At 31.9% G+C, this 22,408-nt stretch overlaps 1 protein-coding gene across 2 annotated transcripts in view; it reads right to left on the bottom strand.

The window, feature by feature from the left end:
* Nucleotides 1–22,408, bottom strand: part of LOC143197179 (uncharacterized) — a 467,772-nt gene that overhangs the window by 299,078 nt on the left and 146,286 nt on the right. The window lies entirely within an intron of this gene.

Below are 22,408 nucleotides of genomic sequence, written 5' to 3' on the forward strand. Positions count from 1 at the left end.
GCTTTGGGCAGCTTCGGTCGGACACCGTCGTTATTTGTTTTTTCTGAATTACCGTAACGTATGTGACTACGGATTAGTCACAGAGCAGGTCCAGAAGCTGGGTACTGGTTGCAGTCACCGTAGTCTCGTCATATCTTCGCCGAGGTACCAGAATTGCCAACATCTCGTCGTCGAAGAAAATAAGCTACCACCTCGTCGAACAATCGATTCTCCCACAGCGTCGATTACGGGAGCACTGTCCGAAAAACAGCTTGTTTTCACCGTCCTCGATGGACCACATTCAAGTGCCAAAGCGACGATGAAGCAACGGTATCTGTAGGACCGGAAGATATCAACAGCCATACCAGATCACAACCGTACCAACCACAACCGTTTGTTTCAGAGCGCTTTTCATACAGCACATTTTGTTCGGTATATCAGTATTTTGTATTTGATTTTTTTCATACATTTTTGTATTTTTATTTTCTTAAAATAATTGTATGTAAAATTCTGGCAGGGGAGTATTGTAGCGACCTTGAGGCATGTCGAATTTTACATAGTGGAATAACGGTCTACAAAATACCCATAAATATAATCCCAGATGTTGAACACGGGCGGGGTGCCAGCAGCGCCAACTAGAACCCAATAACGAATAGCTGACAACCCCGAGACGTTTATCTGGGATGTTATTGAAGGGTATTTCAATTCAATCAGTACTCGACCATCGTTTGGTGTAGACGTGCCCCCATTGACTGTCCAAGCCTCGTTTCCAGGTAACACCGCTGCCATCCGTTTTTATCTCTTTTATATTTTCCACATTTTTGTATTACTTCAATAAATAACGGTCACGTAATGTAAATACCACTGTTTCATTTCGTTTTACCTCCATTCACGAGCCATCTAATTTACCCTAAAATATATTTTTCATTTATATTCTGAAATTTATACAATAATGAATATATTGTAACTTGAATCAAAGTATCCGTATTATTAAGGAAAAACAAAGTTAGTTTTAAACAGAGGATAGTTGTATTTTCCTCTGGGAATGCACCGTGTCATTTTTTTCTGGAAGAATTATGTTAAATTACTAATTAATTCAAAAGGACTGTTCTAGGCGGAAACATACTGAGTAAATCTGAGTATGAGTATATTTATAACCTGCTATAAATTTGAATATGGATCAGGTCTAAAAACTGTGATAGAGATATTTACAAAACTGTTATTAGAAACTTAAATCACCAATTGCAGAATTGTGAAAAATGCAGAAACTAATTCGGACTGGATGAAAATGTTATATAAAGTGAAGAACATAAGAAAATACTACTTCAATTACAGTTTCAGTAGGATAAAATTTCAAATTGTTTTGAAGAAAACAAATTTAACTACAGAAAACAATTTATTTGTGAAAATATTTTATTTAGCGAATTAATTAATAGAAACTACCAAACATCTGCACATCAAATTAATTTTATGAGCCTTCATAAAACGGTTGACCAGATACATAAAATTACAGATATTATTAAAAAGGCATACGAAGAGAAAAAAGTCAGCTATATATTTGGACATAGTGCAAGCCTTCGTAAAACCTGATATAAGGGACTCCATTTATTTACTAAATACACAAATACAAAAGTAGATGTGACATACTACAAATAGAAAATGTTACTATGTCTACATTTGCTGAAGACACTGTGACAATCAAGAAAACACAATAATAAGTAGACCCAGACCAATACTTAGTATTGGAGAGGATAGCGAAGAAGGAATCAGAATAGAGCAAAACTTAAGCAATAATATAAATAAGTGGACCGAAATATGGAGAATAAAAATCAACGAGAGTAAATCAGTGCATATTGAATCTACTAACATTTTGGTTATAAATATTTATATACCAATAAATATGAATAATACTATTATCCCATACGGTAACGGTGCTAAATACTTTCTTGAGAATGAATGAAGGATGAATCTTGAGGCAAAATTTCAATGAAAAGGCATATCAAAAAGAAAATGTAAGAACTCGAATAAAAATTATAAAAATTGTAATGGTTATTTGTAGGAAAATATAATGTACATACTAAAACCTATATGGACTTATGGAATTCTGTTTTGGTGATGTTTTGCGACAAATAATATCAACATAATACAAGTATTTCCGAATAACGTCCGAGAAGTATTGTGGATGCACCCAGATATTTTAGTGAGTTCCTTATCTATTTTTTGAAGTCGGTTAAATTTTTTTGTTAAAAATATTTTATTTTTATCTTTATAGTGTTACATATTTATTCAATAAATTACGCAGCTATTTTGTTAAGTATTACAATGGGTAGGCGAAGTATAGGTGCAGCCCGTTTGAGGGAAAAAAGGAATAAAGAAACAATGACTGGAAATAAGGAATGTTTCAGGCCCCAGGGTTCGCATGATTTCACAAATGTTCTAACCAAACAAAAATCAAAGTAACAATAAAAAGTCGTTGCCTCCGCTGGGAATCGAACCCGCGACCACCGCGTGTGAGCTAAACGCCCTAACCTCTACAACATAGAAGCAGCTGCCTAAAATGTTTCTACCGCTTTTGATATGATATGGTTAGTGTTTTAAAAGCAAACTGAACGGTTACATCAGTTGAATTGTACAGCATTATACCCAAATATCTGATTATTTTAGATAAAAAAATATGTGAAAACTTTGTACGTGCCTTTGAAACTTGAGGGTTTCCCCTCTATTCCCCCCTTCCCTCATCAGATCCTGACTTGGTTCCAATGGAATCACCTCGGAAATGCACTCTTTCGAATAAAAAAGGAATATTGAAAATCGGTCCATAACTGACAGAGAAATCGGAGAACCTACATTAAAAAAATACAGTCGAATATAGAATCTCCCTCTTTTTTGAAGTCGGTTAATAAATAATACTAAGAACAATCGAAAGTGCTACTAACTTTTATTTTATTAGAGAATGAATGTAAAGGCCCATAGGAGTTTTAGTTAAGTATCTAGTTTTAAGTTATTACAGAGTGTAAGTACATAATTGTAAGTTAGTCGGCAACGGCTGGTATTAACATACTAATAATTTTTTTTAAATAGTGAATTTCAGTTTTTCCTTAAAATACCCTAAAAATGATTTCAAGTAAACCAAATATAAAATATGAACATTCCTAATGGACACTCTTTATACAGACATATAATATTATAGTAAATATTGGAAATTTAATTACATATATTGTATACTAATAATGTTATCACGAGATAATTTGTATTAAGCATGTATTGAATATCGTTTATTGATATTTACCCTAGTTTACTGTTACAAGATTAGATCGTGTTGACCAGCCAAAGTTTAGCGTCACTCGAATAGTAGTTAATATCCATTATGGATCGATGTCATGCAACTTAGAACAACTAATAAATTAGTTATAGCTATATTTTACTGTATATAAATATACACGGGGTTGCCTTGAAACTAGAACTATTTTTTTACCAACAAGCATAAATAGTCACACGTAAAATTAAATCGGTTTTGGAAAATGAATTATAAGAGTATGTTTAAATGAATAAATTAAAATTAAAATTTAATTTAATTAACATAATTAATCAAAACATCCATATTGACTTGCCTGGCGAGCAAAGAATTGAGGAAACTGTTAATAGCAACCTTAGATTAACATTAATTAATGTTTCCATAAATCTTCATATATGATGTTTTGAATTCTATTGTCATAATGGTGTCCCAACCTACCCATACATCCAATAGCGTCAGGTATCATCATTCTCATCTAACACATTCAAAGGTTGCTAGATATCGTGAGCCTTAAAATATGAGAAGAGCGATTTAGAAAAATAGAAGGGGACTATATACAGCAGACGGAAGTTCGTCTTTTCTATAAAAATGTCAGATTCCACATTGTCACAGCAACAATCTTTGAATTCGTTTTGATTGCGTGTTTTAAACAACCACATGTATTTCCTTGTCTTGGCTCATTTAGGTTATGATGTCTTTATTATCTTAAATATATAATTTGGTGAAAACATATTCAACTCACTAAGAAGTAAAAGGAAATTTGAAGAAAGGGTTAAAAGATTTATTTTTTGACAAAGATCTTTTACTGATCCACGTCATAATACGTGTATATAAAGGGGCGCAGATAGACACATTATTTGCCAAAAATTACAAAGAATTAAGATCTCTTTATAGTAGTTTGATCCATTGTTTGCCTAATACGCTAATGTTGCCATTGTTACCACATTGTAATACATAATCAAGCTAAGGTTCAAAATTATCTTAGGCAATAAATAAGCATCCCCTAATGTGTTACAAAATTGAATTGACTATATTGGCTGATACCAAACACGTATTTATTAATTTTAAATATATGCACTTTAAAACATTATATTTATTAAAATATTTCTTTAAATGCTTCCTTAATTATTAGTTTTGAACTAATCAAATTGATGTTCTACGTTCTCAATTTTGTAATCTACTAACTACGCACCTAAACTTGTTTACACTATTGTCTTTCGCATAATTTTAATAATAAATCACGTGTCATGGGGTGGATAGAATTTTCGGGACTCTTGAAGGCTATAACAATGATTGAAAAATTGCATGGAATGTGGAAGTTCGAAGTAATTTATGAGTTTCAAAACATCTAAATCGGGACTTCCTTTTCATCTCCGCGTTCTATTCAACAGTTCTGAGTTTAAATTTGGAAAAGGGTGCGTTATTGCGTCCCTAACTTTTTATCCATTTTCAGTTTCTTAAATTTTTTTGGTTTCCTGTCATATCTTTATACTTATATATGTTATTCCTTAAATTTTAAATAGCAAGAAATATGCACAGAGTTTCTCTTTTTGGAATTTTATAGGAATACTGCCATTATTGACTTAACCATGGTTATTTTAGCAAAATATAACAACGTTGTATAAATATGGAAATTGACTTATTTAACTAAATCTACACGTTTCTATTTTCTTTTAACGTGTTTCATAAAAAACAAACGCTGAACATTTGTTCATGAATAATTAACATATGTTAACTTTCGAGTATGGCTAATAGGAATCATAAAGAATATTATAGAAATGGCTATATCTGTTATTACAGACACCATCCATCAGACATAAATAAATTAATTTTTTTTTAATTAATTACATCTTGCATTAGATATGCTCAGTACAATAATAATTTATAAATTAATTTATTACTGTTGTTCAAGCAAGGCAAGAGTATGAAATTAATACATCTATATGTATTTCCCCAATTAAAATAAAACTAAAATACTTAAGCTAAAGTTAAGAATACTTATACTCTAACTAACATATAACATTCAAAATACGATACTCATTACCTAAATTTACAGTACAACCGAAAATCAACTTATATCAAACAGTTTTAGAAATGTATGATGATATTACTCTGTTGTATCCTAGTTGTCGGTGTAAATTGGAATGATTTAAAATTCGTGACTTTGATGTCATATCTCGATTGACGCATAGTGTTGAAATGTTGAAGAAATGTGAAAATGTATCGATGATTGGATCGCTGTGACAGCAATATCTGTATCGCCACGAAAGATGGAAAAATTAGGAAATGATATTTTAATTAATATACATTGTAGCAATTTTTACACAAAAATACAATTATAAAGAGATAAAATGGGGAGCATTTTTTGTGTTATATGATAATGTGTTATACAAAAAAGAAGGAGACATATTAGCAATCATTAAATTGAATCATACATTCTTATCTGTATTAGGTTACATAAATTCATACTTATGTTATCATAAATAAGTTTTCGTCATCTATTCAAGTATAGCCCGTGTATAAAAACTGTGTAACCAGTCCAATACAAATATAAACTATTGTTTTGCAGCTCCATAAAATATGATTAAACATAGTGAACTGAACCAACTCCAGAAGAGCTCGAAATAATCTTTTCTTAACTCCAGCAAAAGATATAGCTTTAATTTTAGTGATATAGTAGTTATAAATAGTTAAAATAACGATATATTTTAAAAACTGAATTGAAACAGAGCAACGCCGTCGACTTACCTAATTACCAGATGATTTACCATGGAATTCGCGAACGTGTTTTTCGGATATCAGTCATATAAATCTCTCACATTCGGCGTACATCTGGTAATTAGTTAGAAACAAATGTTAAACGTCGGCCGTGTTTGTTCGCAAAGAACACAGAACCGTATGGGTCCAATTAAATTTGACAATTTAGCAACAAGGTAAAAACGATTTTTGCCTGACAAAAATTATGCAAACAGTTCACAGACGGTCGCGTATGTATTTCATCTGGAAATCCACGCTCATCAGTGTTTTCTCGTTGTTTATTTCTTTCCTGCTATTACTTAAACAAAAATAACCTTGCTTCTCTAATATTTATAAAGTTTTTATATAAACTTATAAATATATTATTGTTTGTACTATTACTTATCAAGCATCAAGCTTATTATTATCTCTTAAACGGTAAACCAGCCTTGAGAGAACAATTTTTCCAAATTTCCTCTTATCTATCATCTCTTTTATATTATTACTTCATTTCGGTAGCTGGTTACACATTATCATTATAGTTGTAATTATGTATCTGATATTAGAGTAAAATTAAAGTATGTAATATAAAGTATATTCATGGTATTTCAATTATTATTACTGTTATTAATGAATAAAGAATAATGCAACAGCATTATCAACAACACCATCGCTTCGAACTTTCATTTTGCCTTGATACATTAGATGAATCTATGAGTTTTGCGAGAACGCTCCCATTAATTTTTAGCATACTCTTGCTTAGAATACTCAAGAGTATTCCAAAAATTAATGGGAGCTTTCTCGCAAAACCATCAACAATCGATTAAGTGCACAGAGTAACTGCGGCTATTGAAAGAGCGTTTGAGGAAAAGAAATACTGCCCTGCAATATTCCTGGATGTCTCACAAGCTTTTGATCGAGTTTGGCATTTGGGATTAATCTGTAAGATGAGCAAATTGTTACCGCGTAACTATTGTCAATTGCTGGAGTCATATTTATTCGAAAGAAAATTTATAGTATCGCACGAAATGGAGTTCTCGACATTTAAAAATATCTCGGCTGGAGTTCCACAAGGTAGCGTCCTAGGACCTCTCCTGTATCTGCTCTACACTGCTGACATTCTAACAACAAAAGAAACACTTCTTGGAACCTTTGCTGACGACACAATTATTATGGCAAAAGATATATCTCTGCCTAGGGCAATAGAAAAAGTGCAAGTGGCAGTCAACAAAATCTACAAATGGCCGAAAGATTGGAAAATTCGACTTAATAGCTCCAAATCTGTCCACTTTAACTTAATATCACTCAATGGATGCCCGATTCCTCAAGCAGAATCAGCTAAATACCTTGGAATCCATCTTGACGGTAGATTAAATTGGAAGCATCACGTTAGACAAAAAGCAAAACACATTAGAACCAAAACCAATGCCTATCGCTATGTAACCAACGAAGAACTGCACGATGACCTGGAAGTCAAATAGATTTGCGAGGTTATCCAAGATTTCGCCTTGAAACACGAAAAAAGATTACTAAATCATACTAACGTGGAAGCAATACAACTGCTGGACAGCGCGCAGGATGTCAGGAGATTGAAACAAAACCATACGAACTTACATAAAGTGTATACATTTAGTGTAAACTATAGCTATAATTTAATAATTAATAAATAATTATAATTTTATAGTGAGGAATACATACTGATGTATTTTCTCGCACTCATCTTGCTTGTTAATTAATCCAACTACATAGGAAAAGTAGTAATAAATTAATTGTAAATTAAGATTGTACTTAGCGTATCTAATAAAGATATTATAAAAAAATTGAGTTCGAGGTCATCATGCATCTTCGTTGGTTACGTAGCAATAAGCATTAGTAATTAATCGTAGAACTTTGTTTTGGGTGCGTTAAATTACTAGTTGATTTAATGTTTTAGTGCAATTAATAAACCAATCTCTTTCATTTTAGGCCAAGTTAAGGGTATTTTCTGACTAACCAGTACAGTTGCTTGACTTTGAGTCTAATCTGCTCTGCTTCTTGTTTGACATGATATTTCCAATTTAACTACCATCGAGATGTATTCCGAGGTATTTAGAAGATTCAGCTTGAGGAGTCAGGCTTCCGTCAAGTGATATAATTAGATTTTTGTCATTTCGCCGCAACGCAAAATTAACATGGACAGTTAATAGTTGTTGATAATGATTTTCGGATGTTTATATGTGATGGGAAAGATCTAAAAAGAGGAAAAATGGCTAGCATACGAAAACGTTTCGATATTACAGTTTTACTGCGTTTCAAGCACAAAACTAATAGATTTCTGTGGCGCATTGCGACAATGGATCTACTACTAAAAATGTTAATATCTTGATTAATATAGTCCACCAGTTTTCTCACAAATGCCTTTTTAGAATTGAAAATGAACAGAATACAAACACCTAATAATATAGATATTCCTCAATCAAGCACGACGTTCGAAAAACATCTGCCAATAAAATAACATAATACGGAACCATATTTTTAAGGAAGACGCACGAAAGGAAAACAGGAACGTATATAGTAAATGAGTCAATTTTCATATTTATACAGCGGTATTAACATTTTGCTAAAATAGCTGCGGCTGAATCATTAGGGGCAGAATGTCTATTAAATTTCCTAAAGATAAACTCCATTCGCGTATTCCTGATGTTTAAATTTATTTTGTTTTCGCAGAGTTCCCTTCTGTTATTTTGTTCCTTGGGGCATTTATAGAGGAACTAAAAATAACTTAATTCGGTTAGAAGAAAATGAATTTCAACAGACACATACAGCTCTCAGCAATCAAAATAACCGCTAAGATATGATGTTTGTTCTTCTTCGATTTAGTATAACAATAATAATGTTGTAATGTTATTATTGTATTGTGTTGTAAAATTACTATTGAATTTCCACTTATAGTATAATCGTTACGAAGCTACATATTTAAATATAAGCGTAATGAATAATAATGAATCGTGGAAATTGAAAACAATTGAAAACTTTTCAAGACTTTCAAACTAAAGAACAAACTTAACTTAAGCTTGACTTAAATAACAATATTGGTAGATTGAACAATATTACTAGTACTTGAATACTATTAAAATTGTTACTAGTACTTAGTTATTAAGCACATTTGAAGATGCATTCAATTTATCTACGCCAAAATAATAAAAACAATAAAATAAATGTCTAAAATGTCCTAAATAATGTCCTTACGAAATTGTGTTGCGAGTTGCGGGTTATCTGCTGTTATTACAAAGTTGTGTCCAGTTTAGAAAATTCTAAAATGATCTATTTTTTAAATATGTTCGAAGTTTACCCCATTAAAAACTTCTTAAAATGGTTTTTCAAAATTTAAATTATTTTTGAAGATATAGCTCTTTTAGTGACGCAGCATCTATACTATCGAACTATACTATATTTTTTCAAGACGATTGACTTATTTATAGTTATATTAAATATATTTTAGTTGAACCTTGCCGTGAGCCTTCTCTGTACATTCTTGTCGTACTTTGATATCCTATTAAAGTAAAAAAAGTTAAACAAAAAGTTTTTTCGCCAAATTACAAGTATTCGAATAAACAACTTTTAATCTTCGAATTTTTTAAAAATAATAACAATCATAATTTTCTTCAAGTCACGTTTATATATAAGTTATTAAATTAAAATTAAATTTTTAAACATTCTTAAACAAGATTCTTCATTTTACTTTTTGATATTTTATCATAATACTTTAATAATAGTATGGAGAGATTTGTAGAATATTTTTGTCTTTGGTAATTCAGTATTATACACTTGGAGCAAAGCTAGTAAACCTTCCTTGAAACTGTCATCGTTGGCATTTCTAGTTTAAGCCTCCAAAGTTTTATCGTCTCCAAAGGTTGACATTCGTATGCAGGACACGCAGTCTCGGTCTTAGGACATCGGTAAATAGTAACGCACGAGGGGCACCTTTTTCTTCAGGTTGACCTTCGATATATTTAAGAACTGGCGAAAGTGGATGATACTTTATGACGATAATAGAATGGGTTTCGCTGACGTTGACGCTAAAGTTTATATAGTTGCATGTAAACGCTGATGCGTCAAAGTCGGTAAAGTAAGTTAAAATTACAACAAAAGTAGAACATCAACATTCATAAAATGTTCCAATAGAAGGATGCAGTAATATAAATCAAGTAATCTGATTGCAGAAGTGCTGTTCAATAGTCTATCCGCTATTTCTGTTAGTGTTCATAAAAAGTTTTTTTATTGCCGAATACAACAATGTAACAGATCTGTTCCGAATCGTACACACGATAGAGGGTAATTTGAAATATATCCAAAGTTTTATCCACTCGAGTAGAGAATGGAATTGTAGCCAATCATCAGCCAGTAAGTTAAACCGTCGACATAAAAGCTGAATTCAAATTATTTTCTCTACTATTTTATTACTTTTATATTGTTTTTTATGGATTTGATCAATACTAAATGTTTAAATTGTTTATATTTTATAAATATTATGTTATTTAATAATATGTTTATAAATAAGCTGATATTAACGTGCAGCAGGTATCCCTATTTATAGTCATTATGACATATTTTCTGTTTCTTATAGCAATTACATTATAAAGTGTATAAATATTTTATAAAAGCATTAAAGTTAATAGAATTTAAGGGATAAAAATTCATGGTTTCTATTCATGATCTAAGAGATCACCTAGATCCATAGCATAGCTGTAGTCTTACTGTACTGGGTGGCAAGATTTAGTGTCTTACCAGGTGCTAAAACAGAATGAAACAGTTACTTCCGATGGTAGTTCGCGTAAATTGAACATGTTGCAAAAATGACCAGCAATAACGAGTAAGCCTCTGTCAATGAGGCTTCAACATGGCGTTGGCTATAAAAATATCCAATGCGATTTAATACACAATAACACCATTTGTTGTAAATCTTTTTAAATTAATTTATAGGCCTGATATAATATTGAAATATAGATAAATTAACTGTTATAACAAATATAACATAAAATAGCCAAAGAGAACATCTCCGCTCCTGAACAGCACAATTTCCCGGGGAATATTCCGAACTATGTCGATCCTATGCTAAAAAGCCATAACCAAAATCAAAATTAACAAGTGATAGAGGGCGGAATTCTCGATAGTTTAGAGAATTATCCGAATCTCGGCCAGATATAACGGAGAATGAACCCTTCCCAAATAATTAAGAAGACCTCTTGTAATAATTTAGTCTTTTGAATGGCTCGGGGGTTGATCCTAAGCCCCATTTAATCCCCCCAACAACTTAAATTGTTTAAAGAGAAATCTATTTGCCCGCCTTTAATGCCCCCCCGAAACCTACCGCAACGCACACATAGGCCCACAAACAAGATCCAATAAGCAAATGTATTAATTCCATTGTCCACGGGCGAATGGCGGCCGCCAATTTGATCCTTGTAGGCGGAGGGGGCGCGGCGGCGGTTTTCTTGCGGTGCGGGGGGATGCGGTGGCGGGGCTGGAACTGGAAAAGCCTCGAAATCAACGGAGTCTCACAATCGCGTACCGAAATTGGATAAACTCGCTCCGCTGGACACGGAGTTGGTTAGTGAAAATGAGATTTTTTCTTCGCAGTTCGTATAGATTATGTCGGGGGATAAAAATTGAATTTCGGCGATGGTATTCTTCTTAATATCGGAGGAATCCCCGGCCTGGATAACTACGTTAGATTTGGATCGGTTACTTTAATTCTTCCGTTGATTTTCACATATATTTCCAAATATAAATTAGATCTGTCTAGCGCGAAAATTATGCTATGACTACTGGTGATTAATACGAATCATGTCAAATCTCCTGTAGATTCTTTCGCTGCGAAATCTAGTAGAAATGCTTACATATAAAAAAATTATATTAATGAAATAATTCACATATATAGTATATCCAATATAACTCAAGTCACCACGATGTAGAGTGTATAGCCTATCGCAATTTGTAAATTCGTTTCAATATCAGAAATATTTTCATTCTCATTTAACTCGTTACAATCTTGTCTGATGCGTTCGAACATGCATCCTAATCAGCCTATAAAATTCGTTTAGTTGTAAAATGTCTGCACAATTGCTTAAAACATTATTGACAACAGTAAGTAGTTATGAACTGGAAAACGTTGTTTTGGCGCTTTTCTTATTTTGACGCATTTCAAAATGTTGCTTAATATTTTTGATTTCTCTTATTGAAAATGCCGAATACACTGTTAGGAAACATAGAATTTAAATAGTGTAAAGATAACCCATGAAGAGGTCTAATGGACCTTCGAAGCATTGCTTTTAAGACAATACAATTTTTAAATGCATATAATAAAAAAGATGAGGTAGAGGAAGATAAGAGTGTAAGCAACAAAAGTTGGTGGAAAATGTCAAAGTTAGAATAAAATCTGATTAGGTTTATTTAATCATAATATTTTTTAATAAGTTGCCGCAGCTATATTGTTCTTCATGCTACAAACAGGAATGGTTTTATATATCTCGAATAGAATTAGTGCTTTCCCCAAAGAAGAAGTCCAAAGGCTTACCACCACGGTAAAAGCTTTTGCCCTGCCTTTAGAATCAGCTGGTAATGAACTTCACTACACCGCCGCCATTATCTGGTATCGTAGATGTACATGTGGAGTGAATATGATCATCTATTATAACTTTCTTATTAGTAAACTTAATCAATGTTTTATGTTAACACATAAGAGTTTCGCGAAAATAACCATCAAAAATAATAATTAAGTATGAAAAAGACAATTGACAAGATACTTAACTAATTACTTCATTTGATTATTGCTACCTTCAGCTATCGAGCGTTATTTTTAGAACACAGAAGGCTTAAACGTCGCAATAAATGTATTTAAGTTCGAATATATTTTGAAGCCATAAGCCATATTTCAAATACTAACTACAATGTATCTCATCTTTAAGAAATAATTGAGCAACAAATACCAAATGGGTATTACTATTATGCGAAGCGATTTAACGTTTTGTAAAGAAAGACAGTAATAGCTCAGTTTGTTGGGTTTTGCTGCACAAAGGTATGTATTAGGTCTAACTTCAGCTAAGATAAAAACGCCATAAAGTAAAAAAAAGCCAGGCGGTTGAATAATTAATACCGTTTATGCTTCTGATACTAAAAGAGTCAACGAAACCAAGTTTTGATTTCGTAACATTTATTCAGGTAGTTTCGATGTCAAAGATCGAAGAGGAAAAAGCATCATGCAGAGGAAAGCTATTTCTAGCCGTCTTATAGTTCGAACGCATTTCCGCCTATGGCGAACTATTGAAAGTAAACAACCGCAAAAAAGGTTATAGAGACTACGCAAACAATAAAAATCAGTAAAGAAATCAAAATCAGTAAAGACCTTGTCGTCAAATGAGATAAAATTCAGAACATGATCAGTGGCCTAAATGTAAACAGTGACAAACATTGTAATAATCAGCATTTCTCTTCTGGTCAATACCTCATGGAGTCAACCTACAACTCAACTTGCAGTATTAATTTAGAAATGATTATATGTACTACAAAGGAACTAAATTTAGCAAAATTAATTAAGTTCAATTACAGTAAACTAAGAGACATAAAACCAACAAAATATAGTTTAATAATAAAATAAAGGCCCTTTAATATGTTGTCATATGTTTATATGCTATATGTTTAATTTCATTTAGGTATATTGACAATTTTATCAATAAATAACAAATATTAATATGTATGCTTTTTATAGTACTTAAATTACGATGAATAAAATATGATTCATTAATAAATAAAAGCAACCCAAATGTCGATACTTCAACGAGCAAAACGATGAAAATATCTCCGATTTAATTAAAATACAGCCCACTAGACCCCTAAAAAATTAATATTATATTTTTGTGTAAACGCAAACTATTCAATTCTGACAGATTGAACCCGTAGCTAATTTTGTACAATTAATTATAATTTAATGAAGGATTTAGGCAATGGTTTTTTACCATCGTGCTACGCTAGTAGCTGTTAATAAAATCTCAAATTAATTTTCATATTTATGTGTAGTTTTGCGACAAAATTGTGCCATTAATAAATGTTTTATGATTACGCCCGTGGTTACGATAATATTGTAAATATTTTACGAGTATATTTTTTCTGGAAATAGGCTTTTATGTTGTATTAATTAAATAAAAATAAATAAAGCATGTAAACGAATTATTATACTTTGTAGTTATATAGTTATTTTATGATACATGATGTTAGCTATAAAATACTCAATTGATATTGATAAATATATTATTTTTTTAACACATCACATGATCAAAATCATTCAGCAGTTGTCTGAGCTAATCCATAACATTTGTATCATTTTAAGTACTAGGTAATTCATCACCGCTACTTTAAATTTACCACAAAAAAAGTATGGGAGTTCTATTAATTATCACAAATTAATGTATAGGGTGGTGCAAAAGCTCGCTACCATTTTGATTGCGCGCCATCTTGGTTATGTAACGTTTATCTCAGTTTCGCTTTAACCATTGTACTGTGTAGACGTCCAAATTTTGTTATGGATAAATATACGCCACAAGAATGAGTAGAAATAGTGACAATCTTTATAAAATAATCATTCCATTATTACCACTCAGCGGAAATTGCGTCAATGGCAGCGGGGCTTTTGCCCCACCCTATATTTTTAATTAAATATAACAGATGTCATAACAGATATATGCTATGTTTTGATTTACAGACTGACGTCAATAAAGATAAGATGAAACTTATTGAAATTGAGAATGAAACAGATGTATGTATAATCGATCCAAAGAAGTAGTGAAAATACGTCAAAAGTCGTTCGGTTGTCAAATGTCTGCAAAATTCTTAAAAATATTAGTTACAACAATTAGAGGTTATAAAATAGCAAACATTATTTAAACGCTTTGCTTGTTTTGATAAATTACAAATCGCTTTTTACAACTCTGACTGAAAATGCCGAAGCCAGACATCAAAAACGTTTCTGATATTTTTTAACAAATATCAATATAAAGGAGATAAACAAATATTAATATTTCTTATAAGATATATTGATATTGATAAGGTTTAATAAAATTAAGTACCAAGTTAAAAGGTTAAATGATGATGAAACGAATGATACAAATATGAAATGAGCAAATATCGAAAAATATCGTTTCGTTAATCCTACAACAACTAATTTTAATTAATTTATACAAATATGAAATGAGCAAATATCGAAAAATATCGTTTCGTTAATCCTACAACAACTAATTTTAATTAATTTTGTATAACAAATAAACCCTTAAAAACTTATTACAAATTAGCAATACACTTCAATTACCATTAGTGTAGGGCATAAATAGTACATATCCAAACAGTATGTTTTATTAATATAATTGTTACCTGTTCTCGTATTTATTACGTTGGATTGGTGCCAGTTTCACGAAGCTTTCTACTAGCATTCCCAAAAGTTGTTATGCGCTATTACGTGAAGAATATCGCGATGTATAAAGCGATATTTTCGTAGAGAAAGATTTAGGTTTCGAAGTGTTTTGCGTCTACTAGTATCATTTAAATGCAATATCCTACTTATATCTCACAATATTATTTTCTGAGCTTGATTAATGAATCTAATATTCAACCCAAGAACATGTTTGATGAATTATAAAGGTTATGGACATGTATTTTGAACTCCTTGCGTTAACAAACGAGCTGAAATTCCATAAAGCCTAGAAATAAATGATCTTAAATATCGATGGAAACTTTTGACGTTCGATATACCGTCTTAATCGATATTATTTAGCAAAGTTTCGTAATTGACATCCATAATCGAAGGCCTTAGACCGCTTAGCCAAAGCCCCCGTAATCTCAAATAATGAAGACTGGGGAGCACTAAGGAAAACAACGAAAGCCAAATAAATTTAATCCCTTGCTAGGAACGATTGGGTAGAGTTAGATTTTTTTTTATATCTATCTAACATTAAGAAATGCTTTTCATTAAATTGTTAGCCAGAAAAGTTGTATAAGAGATATATTAAATTCTGCTAAATCACTAGTAAAATGTTAACTATATATTAAAATGAAATTATGGTATATAATTTAACATTATTATATATGTTTATAAACTATTTTAATATCTAGTTCCTAAAACCAAATGCGTAGATAATAAAGTCCAAACTATCGAATTTAGGACAAAATATCGTATTTATAATAAAGTTATATTATTTAATAGAAGCACATTTATGAGAAAAGAAAATATCAATTATTTGTACACAATAATATATAGTTATCGGTATCTTCCCAAAAAATATTAGGCCTATAAATTAATTTTAACGGATTTACAACGGACCATGTTATCGTCATTTCGTCGAAGTGTGAACAAAGGAGTTCTCAATAAGTTGAAAATGTCTGAATTTGTACCGATTAAATTGCATTTGCACGGGAAGTTTCACTTTTTTACTTCAATTTTAAGAAAAAGGTGACTGATTCATAATAACCATGCTGCATCGATTTCCACATGTGAATACTGGTTTAGACGTTCTAAAAGTGGCGATTTTGACACCGAAGATAAAGAGAAGAGAACACATTTGAAGACCAGGATTTGAAGGCAAGGTATTACTCGATGAAACCATTAATGGAAATCACTATCGATTACAACAGCAAATACGAGTAAATACACAACAATGTTATTCTTCAGCATAGGTTGTAAAACCTGTGAAAACATACTTGGAAACATTCAAATGGGAAGTACTACCCCACCCACCGTATTTTCAAGAGCTTGCTCCTTCTGATTACTACTTATTCCGACATATGAGTAGTCACCTGCCTGAGCAGCGTTTCACTTCCTATAAAGATACCAAAAAATGGATCGATTGATGGATAACCTCAAAAGATACGTTGTTCTTTAGAGATGGAACCCGTAAATTGCCTGAAAGATGGAGAAAAGTATGAGCTATAGATGGAAAATATTTTGTATAAGATACATTGTACTGATTTTTCACAATAGAGCTTAAAATGGGAAAAAATGTACCCGCCAATAATATATAAATATAAAATGCATAATAAATCCAGACCTTCAGATATCAAGTGTTACTCAAGAAATCAATGTTATGTTAATGTCCTATGTACCCTTATGTTAATATGAATATTAATATCCAAAGTATGTTTGGTACCTTTAGATAATGAATCAAATGTGTAAATAATATAACTATAAAGAATGAGACCGATTTGGATAGAAATATTTAATTTTGTAGTGCAGTGAACCGAACCTTAAATTTCAGTTTTAAATTTTCTAATTTAGTTTATAGTAAACATTATTATTTTACGAAAAGAAAATTCCTGAAAACATTTGAAGTTGGCAGTTCATTTTAAAATAAATTCTGCTATACATTACCAATTTTACATCATCATATGGTATTCCTTTATAAATGGGTGGATTGACGCAGTAAAAGCAAAAAAAAAACGTTCAGATCAAAGCCTAACCGACACAATTCTTCCAATATCAAATTTCCATTTGCCCGAAAACGGACGATATAAAAAACGGTACATGGTTTTTTGAAAGAAGAAGAGCGAGAAAAAGAGAGAAGACAAAAAAATGAATCGAGGTGAACCGTCGTCTCGCGAGCTTCAAAAGGTCGATAGTTGAAAGCTTACACACCAAAAATTATTGTTCCCCGAGGCATTCTGTCCGAAGTTTGTTTTGTTTAAAGCGGTACAGTTGATTCCCCTCTGGCAGCCTTTCGTCCTTCCCTTTTCGATTTAAGAATCAGTTTTCGCAACGCTGAAACTTTACCTGGAGCGGTACCGGCCAGGACTGGTTTAAAAATAAGTTTCGAAACTCGGGAGAACTTAGGGCCTAACTCTAGTTCAGTCTAAATAGGTGATTATTTATAATGAATGTTGTTAAGAACTTATTAAAGAAAATCAAATTCATAAGTCGGATGAAAGCATGGATGAAAAAGTTTGACAAAAGTATTAAGCTGTTAATTACAATCATACTTAAAATATATTGTTAATTAATTGTTATGTAATGACCTTGAGGAATGTCGAATTTTACATCGTGGAATAACGGTCTACAAAATACCCATAAATATAATCCCAGATGTTGAATACGGGCGGGGTGCCAGTAGCGCCAACAAAAACCCGATAACGAATAGCTAGCAACCCCGAGACGTTTATCTGGGATGTTATTGAAGGGTATTTCCATTCATTCAGTGCTCAACCATCGTTTGGTTTAGACGTGCCACCACCGACTGCCCAAGACTCGTCTCCAGGTAACACCGCTGCCATTTACCCTAAAGTGGTGACCCCGACGTGATCTTTCGCCAAATTGGGTTTGGACTCGTGAATGGAGAGTACGTGCAACATAGTGTATTTTACGTGGCCGTTATACTTTTTGTTTCAAAATTTTCAATATTTTTAATTCGATTCGTTTTCGATTTTACCTTCAATATTCTTTTTCATTTTATTCCTATTCCTTCTCAAATTCCTTCAATATTACATTCATTCAAACATATGTTCCTCATTAAATTTTATTTTAGTGCTGGAACAATGAAGCTTAAATTTCATTTCATTATTTCCAATTCATTTTTTTAAAATTTTTTGTCAAAATTTTCTTTCACAATCTTTTGAACTCATAGATATTTTTACATCACTGCTTAATCATCAGCGTCTCGGCTAAACATTTCTTTCGGCGCTATGTTTAAATCATAATGTCTTCCTTCGCTCGCCGTCTCCGTCATAATGGCAGACACTTTAATTTGAAAGGCTTTGGGCAGCTTCGGTCGGATACCGTCTTTATTTGTTTTTTCTGAATTACCGTAACGTATGTGACTACGGATTAGTCACAGAGCATCTCCAGAAGCTAGGTACCGATTGCAGTCACCGTAGACTCGTCATGTCTTCGCCGAGGTACCAGAATTGCTAACGTCTCGTCGTCGAAGAAAATAAGCTACCACGTCGTCGAACAATCGATCCTCCCACAGCGTCGATTACGGGAGCCCTGTCCGAAAAATAGCTTGTTCTCAACGTCGTCGATGGACCACATTCAAGTGCCAAAGCAACGGTATCTGTAGGACCGGAAGATATCAACAGCCGTACCAGATCGCAACCGGACCAACCACAACCGTTTCGATTTATCATATTTTTCAAAGCCCTTTTTCATGCAGCACATTTTGTTTGGTATATAAATTTTTTTGCATTTGATTTTTTTTTCATATTTTTGTATTTTTGTTGCTTAAAATAATTGTATGTAAAATTCTGGCAGGGGAGTATTGTAACGACCTTGAGGCATGTTGAATTTTACATCGTGGAATAACGGTCTATAAAATACCCAGAAATATAATCCCTGATGTTGAGCACGGGCGGGATGCCAGCAGCGCCAACTAACACCCGACAACGAATAGCTAGCAACCCCGAGACGTTTATCTGGGATGTTATTGAAGGGTATTTTCATTCATTCAGTGCTCAACCATCGTTTGATTTAGACGTGCCACCATCGACTGCCCAAGCCTTGTCTGCAGGTAACACCGCTGCTATTCGTTTTATTTAATTGTATTTTTCAAATTTTTTTATATAGCCAATAAATAACGGTCACATAATGTAAACACCACTGTTACATTTCGTTTTACCTCCATTCACCGAGCCACATCCTTTACCCTAAAGCTAGTTAACATAATTTATCATGAATGTTATAAAATTTAAAAGGGGCACAAAAAAAGCAAAATGAGGTGAGTGCTGAAAAATGCCGATGTACCTATTCGTGCAACCAATGTCAGCACTGTATGCGGTCTAGAAAACTATTTAGTAGTAAGTAGTAATAATTTTGTAGTTTACTTGTTGTGTCGTTTATATTTTGATTCTAAATAATAGGCACTAATAGATAAAACATTTATTTGTGAATATTATCAATAACATTTTTCAATTCACTCCAACATACGAAAGCAAACATTCTGGCAAATAGGACTCGATGTCCGTTATGTGAACAAACCTCATCAACGTCTGTCAGTTCAGAACATTAAGATTGAAGCGGAAATATTGAAGTTTGACTCCATTGAAAATTTTGAGATGTGTCGAGATAACATTGAAAGCAACTTAATTCTTCTTTGTTAAGACTGAGTGTTCCTATTTTGGTAAAAATATTACCACTTACTTATTCGAATGTAATCGATCAGGAATTTATAAGAGTGTAGCAAAGTATTAAAATAAATTCTCATTGCTCAGTTAGTATGAAAATGTCACAAAAGACTTAGATAATTTATTTCTTTTAATATCGGATAGAAGTATGATGATTGCAGATAAATTATCAGCTGAAATTCCAATGGATGCTATATTAGATGAAATGCGAGAAAACTCAGGCAGTGGCAATTTAGAAATCGATCCAAGCAAATTAAATTCCACAGATACAAGGTATAAAAGTGACGGTACTAGTGTAGAACTATGGGAAAATGGGGTTAAAAAGAAAACAAATGAAAAATTTTACGGGGAAGGAGTGAATTTTGTTTGTTCAACAATGTAATCGAAGATGATGAAAAATCGAACATTCATTCAGTTAATATGTTAAGTTTGGGGTATGTATAACTATGCATATATATATTAATGTGTCATCTAAGGGTCTAGATCTAGAGATAAATGATTGGTGTGGTAGAGCTTATCTCATATTTTGATAGACATATAACTTTGGCTTATTATTGTAAGGTTTATATATTGATCAATAAACTATATTTGTTAACTTACATATTGTTTTATTTTCTCTTTTCCACCTCTAAAATTATTTTGAAATTAATATTCTTCGTACCACATTTATCACCTTACAGAAGATGAAAATTGTATGAAAAAAACTTTAAGTTGATTTTCAAGGAAAATTTTTAGTTCATGTGTGAATTCAATATAATGTATTTTATTTATATTATATCCTTTAAATATAAGAATAATTTAGAGAATTGGCAATGTCGCAAATTCTTGTTCGCATGCCAGGCAAACTAGCCTTTTGTCTTTAGATATAATATACCGTTTACTATTTGTAGGTTGACTACAGATTGGTAGATTGGTAATGTCTCTGCCAACTTGTTGCCGTTTTGCAAATAGTGCTGATGTTGTTGACATAACTTAAGATTTTTAACAAAATTTACCCATAAGATAGATAATGTGTTATTAATTATTCTTGTAATGTAAATAATCTCATATTGTTTACCTTAGAATATAACTTTTGTCCTTTGTAATCAATGAAAATAGTGGTAGAATTTACCTGAAACAAACAGAGAAAATAGAATATAAATACATTAATAAAATAAAATAAATATTTTTAACAATTACTTTGCCTTTGTTTACATTACATGCTGTTATTATAGCTTAATAATTGTTAAACAGTAGCTTGGTATTATATTGCACTTTGCTTTTACAAAATGAAATAATAATTATTCAACAACCAAACATATAGCGGAACAAACCACACATTTTTAATTAGGTGGCCTTATCAAACATTATTTTAGACTGCGAACATACATCTAGTAAAAAAATGTTTAACTAGTTAACAAATCCTCGAACAAAAGTCTACAAATATACAACTCGTTGGAAAGCTCGGCTTTCAAATTGTGGAATGTTTTTGTGCTATTTGTAATATGCAATTGTTATTTCTCCCTCTCGGCCTTGTCACAATAGAGCGCTTTGCACGCAGAATAGGATTAAATTAAATATATATCTATTTTATTAGGAAAACTTTTTAACCGACTTCAAAAAAGGAGGAGGTTCTATGTTCGACTGTATATTTTTTTAGGTATGCTCACGGATTTCTCCGTGCATTGCCGAAAAAATACAAAAATACTAATATAATTTTGTGTCATATACACAAAATTAAATTACGAACAAAATAAATATAATTTGTTGCTCGCACCCACTTCAAGCTCATGAGTTGGTAGTACTTAAAATAATATTTTAAATGGATAAATACGTTTAGGTAGGTATTAAGCTACATTGGATTTTTTAATTTAAAGCTTAATTGTGAAAAATTGGTTCAATGCATTTTATCCAAAGTATCGTCCATAGATAGCAGCTACTATTTCCTATGTTTCAGGCAACTTACTGGTTCCAATTCGAAAGAACGATATATCTTTTGGGGGTATTAACGAATCGACCCATTTTTTGGTATATCTTCACAGGAAGTAATATGTCGAAACAAGTAGTCACTCAGGAGGAGCAAGGTCTGGATAATAGTACGAGTGGGGTAGCACTTCCAATTTTAATGTCCTTAATGTCTCCATTTAATGTATTCACATATTGAAATCCATGGGGCATAGTTGTTTCACACAGCATTCGACGAATTTCAGTTTCTTTTTTAAATTTAATTTAAATAAAAAGTAGAACTTCCCGCAATGCGATTTACTCGGAATAAATTTAGTCATT

The sequence above is a fragment of the Rhynchophorus ferrugineus genome, unplaced genomic scaffold, assembly GCF_030347505.1.
Source record: "Rhynchophorus ferrugineus isolate W39M unplaced genomic scaffold, kcgeb_rfMv2 rfM1, whole genome shotgun sequence".
Lineage (NCBI taxonomy): Eukaryota > Metazoa > Arthropoda > Insecta > Coleoptera > Curculionidae > Rhynchophorus > Rhynchophorus ferrugineus.